Source organism: Cryptomeria japonica, unplaced genomic scaffold, assembly GCF_030272615.1.
Source record: "Cryptomeria japonica unplaced genomic scaffold, Sugi_1.0 HiC_scaffold_466, whole genome shotgun sequence".
NCBI classification, from domain to species: domain Eukaryota; kingdom Viridiplantae; phylum Streptophyta; class Pinopsida; order Cupressales; family Cupressaceae; genus Cryptomeria; species Cryptomeria japonica.
The window spans coordinates 10,001-18,930 of NW_026729286.1; the positions used below are offsets into that span (position 1 = coordinate 10,001).

Here is an 8,930-nt window from a genome sequence, read left to right on the forward strand (position 1 = left end):
TGCGGCGTGCACGAAGTCGGACCCCGGTTTGCCCCGGGTGCGCACCTCGCGTGCACCTTGGTGCGCACACCTTGGCTGGGTTGCGCGGCCTGGTGGGCACCATGGTGCGCACCAAGGAGCGCTCCGAAGTGTGCTCCAAGGTGCGGCGTGCACGAAGTCGGAGCCCGGTTTGCCCCGGGTACGCACCTCGCGTGCACCTTCGCCGGGGTGGGCACCTCGGCTGGGTTGCGCGCCCTGGTGCGCACCAAGGAGCGCTCCGAAGTGTGCTCCAAGGTGCGGCGTGCACGAAGTCGGAGCCCGGTTTGCCCCGGGTGCGCACCTTCGCCGCGGTGCGCACCATGGCGTGCACGAAGTCGGAGCCCGGTTTGCCCCGGGTGCGCACCTCGCGTGCACCTTCGGCGGGGTTGCGCGCCCTGGTGGGCACCATGGTGCGCACCAAGGAGCGCTCCGAAGTGTGCTCCAAGGTGCGGCGTGCACGAAGTCGGAGCCCGGTTTGCCCCGGGTGCGCACCTCGCGTGCACCTTCGGCGGGGTTGCGCGCCCTGGTGGGCACCATGGTGCGCACCAAGGAGCGCTCCGAAGTGTGCTCCAAGGTGCGGCGTGCACGAAGTCGGAGCCCGGTTTGCCCCGGGTGCGCACCTCGCGTGCACCTTCGCCGCGGTGGGCACCATGGCGTGCACGAAGTCGGAGCCCGGTTTGCCCCGGGTGCGCACCTCGCGTGCACCTTCGCCGGGGTGGGCACCTCGGCTGGGTTGCGCGCCCTGGTGCGCACCAAGGAGCGCTCCGAAGTGTGCTCCAAGGTGCGGCGTGCACGAAGTCGGAGCCCGGTTTGCCCCGGGTGCGCACCTCGCGTGCACCTTCGCCAGGGTGGGCACCTCGGTGCGCACACCTTCTCAATGTTTTCTTGCCTTTTCTGGAAATTGGTGAAGGCAGCGCATCAAAGGTGCGCACCTCGGTGTGCTCCGAGGTGCGAACCCGAGAGCGCTCCGAGGTGCCCACGAAGTCGAAAGTCGGGTTAATTGCATTGTTTTCCCCGGGTGCGCTCCGAGGTGCGCAACATCGGCGCGCACCAAGGAGGGCTCCGAAGTGTGCTCCAAGGTGCGCACGATGGCGTGCACCTCTGGTGCGCACGATTCGGAGCTCGGTTTGACCGGGGTGCGCACACCTTGGCTGGGTTGCGCACCTTTTGTGCGCTCCAAGGTGCGCACGAAGTCGGAGCTCGGTTTGCCCCGGGTGCGCACCTTCGCCAGGGTGCGCACCTTGATGCGCACGCCTTGGCTGGGCTGCGCACCTTGGTGGGCGCCATGGTGCGCACCTTTCGTGCGCTCCAAGGTGCGCACGAAGTCGGAGCTCGGTTTGCCCCGGGTGCGCACCTTGGTGGGCGCCATGGTGCACTCCGAGGTGCCCAAGATTGGTGCGCACCAAGGAGCGCTCCGAAGTGCGCTCCAAGGTGCGCGCGAAGTCGAAAGTTGGGTTAATTGTCCGGTTTGCCTCGGGTGCGCACCTTGCGTGCACCTTCGCCAGGGTGGGCGCCTTGGTGCGCACACCTTGGCTGGGCTGCGCACACCTTGGCACCCGCGTTTCCTTCATTTTAAATTTTTTTTTTTTACAATCTCTCAAGTGGGAAATTCTATAATCTCAACTTTTTTTGCCTTTTCAGGAAACTTTTGAATGGAGCGCATCATTGGTGCGCTCCGAAGTGTGCTCCAAAGCTCTCTCCAGCTGCGTGCACCTGCCCCGGCCGCGCACCCGGCCCCGCCCAGCTTCGCTCACCTGTCCCGGGCGTCTGGTGCGGAACCTTAGAGTAAGAAACATCACCGTGCACCTTGGCCAACGTGCGCGACTCGACCGAGCGCGCACTGGCCGAGGTGCACACCGATTTCACCTGGGTGCGCGCGCAGCACCTCGGGCGCACCGGGGTGCGCGCACAACGCCCGGGTTGCACCGTGGCCTGTGTGCTCGGGGCGCCTCGGGTGCGCGCTCGGTGTCGCCCCCGCGCGCGCGGTAGTGCGGGCAGCGCACCCCGGCCCGGCCCGGCCCCGACGAGAACGCAAACGGGCAAAAGGTTTATTCAAATAGCATTGCGACGCCCGGCGAAAAACTAAAAAAGGGTGCAACACCGGGACTTCCCGGGAGGTCACCCATCCCAGTACTACTCCGGCCCAAGCGCGCTTAACTGCGGAGTTCTGATGGGATCCGGTGCACTAACGCTGGTATGATCGCACCCGTTATGAGCTTGTCGCAGTGTGTACTTAGCAAACCGCGACCCACGTGCGAATCCACCCCGGCCACCCACCCCCGTCGAGGTGCACACCCTCCCTCGCGAAGTGCGCCCCGTTCGCCAAGTGTGAGCCCTGCCCGGGTGCGCGCACCTTGCTAGGGCGTCGGGTGTGCACCCGGCCCGGCCTACGTGCGTGCACCTGGAGGGGGCGTCGTGTGCGTGCAGTGTCCCGTCTGCAACGCGGTGCCCACACACCACCTCGGGCGCAACGACCTGCGCTCACATGTGGGCCGAGTGCACCTTGGTGCATGTTCGGGGCGCCTCGGGTGCACGCTCGATCTTGCCCCGGTGCACCAAGGCGCTCGGTTTGCCCCGGGTGCGCACTTGGTGCAAGGTGGGCACCCAAAATAGGGATCAAGCACCAAAACACAAGTTTCGGGATGCAAAATGGGACCCAAGGACCACAAATGCGTTCCAAGACCCATGATGGGTCCACGAGAACAAAAATGTGTTCCGAGACTTAATAAACAAATATTGGGTTTTAGGAGAAGAAACATGCTCTGATGCCCAAAACGAGAATCGACCCCGAAAAGGCCACAGGCCAAAAGTGGGATGCGAGACAAAAAAAAATGGGACCCGAGGACCAAAATTGGGTTCCCAGGTCGAAGACAGGGCAACCGGACAAGAAACGACCTCTAAGGCTCGAAATGAGTCCCGGCGACTAAAACTTGACAAGAAGCACCCATCAGGCACCCAACTCGACACCCATGGGATGCCGACCCACCCGGGCTTCCACCTAGCACACCTTGGCACCCACCCACCCTCGCACCCAACCTCGCACCCAACTTAGCACCTTTGAACCCACATTGGCACTCACCCTGACCCTGGCACCTTGGAACCCACATTGGCACTCACCTTGACCCTGGCACCCACCTTTGCACTCACCTTGGGACCCACCCTGGCTCCCACCTCGGCACCCACCCAGACACCCACCTTGGTTCCTTGGCACCCACCTTGGATCCTTGGCACCCACCCCGACACCCACCTTGGCACGCAACTTGGCTACTTGCCACCCATCTTGGCTCCTTGACGCCCACCCCGACAACCACCCCGTGACCTACCCTGGCTAGGGTTGGTGCACACCCACCCTGGTGCCCACCTTGGCACCCACCCTATGACCCACCTTGGCACGCACCTTAGTACCCACCCCGTTACCCACCCTAGGACCCACCCCGTGACCCACCTTGGCCAGGGTGGGTGCCTTGGTGCGCACAACTTGCCTGGGCTGCACACCAGGGCGGGCTCAAGATGGCACCCGCGTTCCGTTTTTTTCACTATCTTTCAAAACGGAAATTTTAAAATCTCATTTTTTTCTTTTTTTTGCCTTTTCTGGAAATTAGTGAAGGCAGCGCATCAAAGGTGCGCAATGCTGGTGCGAACCCGGGAGCGCTCCGATGTGTGCTCCAAGGTGCGGCGTGCACGAAGTCCGAGCCCGGTTTGCCCCGGGTGCGCACCTCGCGTGCACCTTCGCCGGGGTGAGCACCTTGGCTGGGTTGCGCGCCCTGGTGCGTACCAAGGAGCGCTCTGAAGTGTGCTCCAAGGTGCGGCGTGCACGAAGTCGGAGCCCGGTTTGCCCCGGGTGTGCACCTCGGGTGCGCACCTCGCGTGCACCTTCGCTGCGGTGGGCACCTTGGCTGGGTTGCGCGCCTTGGTGGGCACCATGCAGTGCACGAAGTCGGAGCCCGGTTTGCCCCGGGCGCGCACCTCCGCCAGGGTGGGCACCTTGGTGCGCACAACTTGCCTGGGCTGCGCACCAGGAAGGGCTCAAGATGGCACCCGCGTTCCGTTTTTTTCACTATCTTTCAGAACGGAAATTTTAAAATATCGTTTTTTTTTGCCTTTTCTGGAAATTAGTGAAGGCAGCGCATCAAAGGTGCGCAACGCTGGTGCGAACCTGGGAGCGCTCCGATGTGTGCTCCAAGGTGCGGCGTGCACAAAGTCGGAGCCCGGTTTGCCCCGGGTGCGCCCTGGTGGGCACCATGGTGCGCACCAAGGAGCGCTCCGAAGTGTGCTCCAAGGTGCGGCCTGCACGAAGTCGGAGCCCGGTTTGCCCCGGGTGTGCACCTCGGGTGGGCACCTTGGTGCGCATGCCTTGCCTGGGCTGCGCACCAGGGCGGGCTCAAGATGGCACCCGCGTTCCTTTTTTTTCACTATCTTTCAAAACGGAAATTTTAAAATCTCATTTTTTTTTGCCTTTTTCTGGAAATTAGTGAAGGCAGCGCATCAAAGGTGCGCACCTCGCTGCCCACCACGGTGCGCAACGCCGGTGGGCACCCGGGAGTGCTTCGAAGTGTGCTCCAAGGTGTTGCGTGCACGTTGTCGGAGCCCGGTTTGCCCCGGGTGCGCACCTCGCGTGCACCTTCGTCGGGGTGGGCACCTTGGCTTGGTTTGCCCCGGCTGCGCTCCGAAGCGGGGTTATTGGAGCGCCGCCTCTTTTTTTGTCGGAGCGTTTGGTGGGGTTTCTCGCATTGGCTCTTCCGAGGCCCGGTTGCCACCCTGGCGCGCACGAAGTCGGAAGTAGGGTTAATTGCCCGGGTGCGCACCTTTGCCAGGGTGGCACCTTACCTGGGCTGCGCACCAGGGCGGGCTCAAGATGGCACGCGCGTTCCGTTTTTTTCACTATCTTTCAAAACGGAAATTTTAAAATCTCCTTTTTTTTTTGCCTTTTCTGGAAATTAGTGAAGGCAGCGCATCAAAGGTGCGCACCTCGCTGCCCACCTTGGTGTGCTCTGAGGTGCGCACCCGGGAGCGCTACGAAGTGTGCTCCAAGGTGCGGCGTGCACGTTGTCGGAGCCCGGTTTGCCCCGGGTGCGCACCTCGCCTGCACCTTGGCCGGGGTGGGCACCTTGGCTGGGTTTGCCCAGGGTGCGCTCCGAAGCGGGGTTACTGGAGCGCCCCCTCTTTTTTTGTCAGAGAGTTTGGTGGGGTTTCTCGCATTGGCTCTTCCCAGGCCCGGTTGTTGGGTGCGCTCCCACCCTGGCGCGCGCGAAGTTGGAAGTTGGGTTAATTGCCCGGGCGCGCACCTTCGCCAGGGTGGGCACCTTGGTGCGCAAACCTTGGCTGGGCTGCGCACCAGGGCGGGCTCAAGATGGCACCAGCATTCCCTTTTTCTCACTATCTTTCAAAACGGAAATTTTAAAATCTCGTTTTTTTTTTGCCTTTTATGGAAATTAGTGAAGGCATCGCATCAAAGGTGCGCACCTCGCTGCCCACCTTGGTGTGCTCCGAGGTGCCCACCACGGTGCGCAACGCCGGTGCGAACCCGGGAGCGCCCCGATGTGTGCTCCAAGGTGCGGCGTGCACGAAGTCGGACCCCGGTTTGCCCCGGGTGCGCACCTCGCGTGCACCTTGGTGCGCACACCTTGGCTGGGTTGCGCGGCCTGGTGGGCACCATGGTGCGCACCAAGGAGCGCTCCGAAGTGTGCTCCAAGGTGCGGCGTGCACGAAGTCGGAGCCCGGTTTGCCCCGGGTGCGCACCTTCGCCGCGGTGGGCACCATGGCGTGCACGAAGTCGGAGCCCGGTTTGCCCCGGGTGCGCACCTCGCGTGCACCTTCGCCGGGGTGGGCACCTCGGCTGGGTTGCGCGCCCTGGTGCGCACCAAGGAGCGCTCTGAAGTGTGCTCCAAGGTGCGGCGTGCACGAAGTCGGAGCCCGGTTTGCCCCGGGTGTGCACCTCGCGTGCACCTTCGCTGCGGTGGGCACCTTGGCTGGGTTGCGCGCCTTGGTGGGCACCATGCAGTGCACGAAGTCGGAGCCCGGTTTGCCCCGGGCGCGCACCTCCGCCAGGGTGGGCACCTTGGTGCGCACAACTTGCCTGGGCTGCGCACCAGGAAGGGCTCAAGATGGCACCCGCGTTCCGTTTTTTTCACTATCTTTCAGAACGGAAATTTTAAAATATCGTTTTTTTTTGCCTTTTCTGGAAATTAGTGAAGGCAGCGCATCAAAGGTGCGCAACGCTGGTGCGAACCTGGGAGCGCTCCGATGTGTGCTCCAAGGTGCGGCGTGCACGAAGTCGGACCCCGGTTTGCCCCGGGTGCGCACCTCGCGTGCACCTTGGTGCGCACACCTTGGCTGGGTTGCGCGCCCTGGTGGGCACCATGGTGCGCACCAAGGAGCGCTCCGAAGTGTGCTCCAAGGTGCGGCGTGCACGAAGTCGGAGCCCGGTTTGCCCCGGGTGCGCACCTCGCGTGCACCTTCGCCGCGGTGGGCACCATGGCGTGCACGAAGTCGGAGCCCGGTTTGCCCCGGGTGCGCACCTCGCGTGCACCTTCGCCGGGGTGGGCACCTTGGTGTGCAGACCTTGGCTGGGTTGCGCGCCCTGGTGGGCACCATGGTGCGCACCAAGGAGCGCTCCGAAGTGTGCTCCAAGGTGCGGCCTGCACGAAGTCGGAGCCCGGTTTGCCCCGGGTGTGCACCTCGGGTGGGCACCTTGGTGCGCATGCCTTGCCTGGGCTGCGCACCAGGGCGGGCTCAAGATGGCACCCGCGTTCCTTTTTTTTCACTATCTTTCAAAACGGAAATTTTAAAATCTCATTTTTTTTTGCCTTTTTCTGGAAATTAGTGAAGGCAGCGCATCAAAGGTGCGCACCTCGCTGCCCACCACGGTGCGCAACGCCGGTGGGCACCCGGGAGTGCTTCGAAGTGTGCTCCAAGGTGCTGCGTGCACGTTGTCGGAGCCCGGTTTGCCCCGGGTGCGCACCTCGCGTGCACCTTCGTCGGGGTGGGCACCTTGGCTGGGTTTGCCCCGGCTGCGCTCCGAAGCGGGGTTATTGGAGCGCCGCCTCTTTTTTTGTCGGAGCGTTTGGTGGGGTTTCTCGCATTGGCTCTTCCGAGGCCCGGTTGCCACCCTGGCGCGCACGAAGTCGGAAGTAGGGTTAATTGCCCGGGTGCGCACCTTTGCCAGGGTGGGCACCTTACCTGGGCTGCGCACCAGGGCGGGCTCAAGATGGCACGCGCGTTCCGTTTTTTTCACTATCTTTCAAAACGGAAATTTTAAAATCTCCTTTTTTTTTTGCCTTTTCTGGAAATTAGTGAAGGCAGCGCATCAAAGGTGCGCACCTCGCTGCCCACCTTGGTGTGCTCTGAGGTGCGCACCCGGGAGCGCTACGAAGTGTGCTCCAAGGTGCGGCGTGCACGTTGTCGGAGCCCGGTTTGCCCCGGGTGCGCACCTCGCCTGCACCTTGGCCGGGGTGGGCACCTTGGCTGGGTTTGCCCAGGGTGCGCTCCGAAGCGGGGTTACTGGAGCGCCCCCTCTTTTTTTGTCAGAGCGTTTGGTGGGGTTTCTCGCATTGGCTCTTCCCAGGCCCGGTTGTTGGGTGCGCTCCCACCCTGGCGCGCGCGAAGTTGGAAGTTGGGTTAATTGCCCGGGCGTGCACCTTCGCCAGGGTGGGCACCTTGGTGCGCACACCTTGGCTGGGCTGCGCACCAGGGCGGGCTCAAGATGGCACCAGCATTCCCTTTTTCTCACTATCTTTCAAAACGGAAATTTTAAAATCTCGTTTTTTTTTTGCCTTTTATGGAAATTAGTGAAGGCATCGCATCAAAGGTGCGCACCTCGCTGCCCACCTTGGTGTGCTCCGAGGTGCCCACCACGGTGCGCAACGCCGGTGCGAACCCGGGAGCGCCCCGATGTGTGCTCCAAGGTGCGGCGTGCACGAAGTCGGACCCCGGTTTGCCCCGGGTGCGCACCTCGCGTGCACCTTGGTGCGCACACCTTGGCTGGGTTGCGCGGCCTGGTGGGCACCATGGTGCGCACCAAGGAGCGCTCCGAAGTGTGCTCCAAGGTGCGGCGTGCACGAAGTCGGAGCCCGGTTTGCCCCGGGTACGCACCTCGCGTGCACCTTCGCCGGGGTGGGCACCTCGGCTGGGTTGCGCGCCCTGGTGCGCACCAAGGAGCGCTCCGAAGTGTGCTCCAAGGTGCGGCGTGCACGAAGTCGGAGCCCGGTTTGCCCCGGGTGCGCACCTTCGCCGCGGTGCGCACCATGGCGTGCACGAAGTCGGAGCCCGGTTTGCCCCGGGTGCGCACCTCGCGTGCACCTTCGGCGGGGTTGCGCGCCCTGGTGGGCACCATGGTGCGCACCAAGGAGCGCTCCGAAGTGTGCTCCAAGGTGCGGCGTGCACGAAGTCGGAGCCCGGTTTGCCCCGGGTGCGCACCTCGCGTGCACCTTCGGCGGGGTTGCGCGCCCTGGTGGGCACCATGGTGCGCACCAAGGAGCGCTCCGAAGTGTGCTCCAAGGTGCGGCGTGCACGAAGTCGGAGCCCGGTTTGCCCCGGGTGCGCACCTCGCGTGCACCTTCGCCGCGGTGGGCACCATGGCGTGCACGAAGTCGGAGCCCGGTTTGCCCCGGGTGCGCACCTCGCGTGCACCTTCGCCGGGGTGGGCACCTCGGCTGGGTTGCGCGCCCTGGTGCGCACCAAGGAGCGCTCCGAAGTGTGCTCCAAGGTGCGGCGTGCACGAAGTCGGAGCCCGGTTTGCCCCGGGTGCGCACCTCGCGTGCACCTTCGCCAGGGTGGGCACCTCGGTGCGCACACCTTCTCAATGTTTTCTTGCCTTTTCTGGAAATTGGTGAAGGCAGCGCATCAAAGGTGCGCACCTCGGTGTGCTCCGAGGTGCGAACCCGAGAGCGCTCCGAGGTGCCCACGAAGTCGAA

At 63.6% G+C, this 8,930-nt stretch overlaps 1 non-coding gene across 1 annotated transcript; it reads right to left on the reverse strand.

Annotated features, from left to right (window-relative positions):
* Window positions 1–2,107: 2,107 nt before the first annotated feature.
* Window positions 2,108–2,226, reverse strand: LOC131871804 (5S ribosomal RNA). Its single transcript, XR_009370005.1, has one exon. It is a non-coding gene; the product is annotated as a 5S ribosomal RNA (ribosomal RNA).
* Window positions 2,227–8,930: the final 6,704 nt, after the last annotated feature.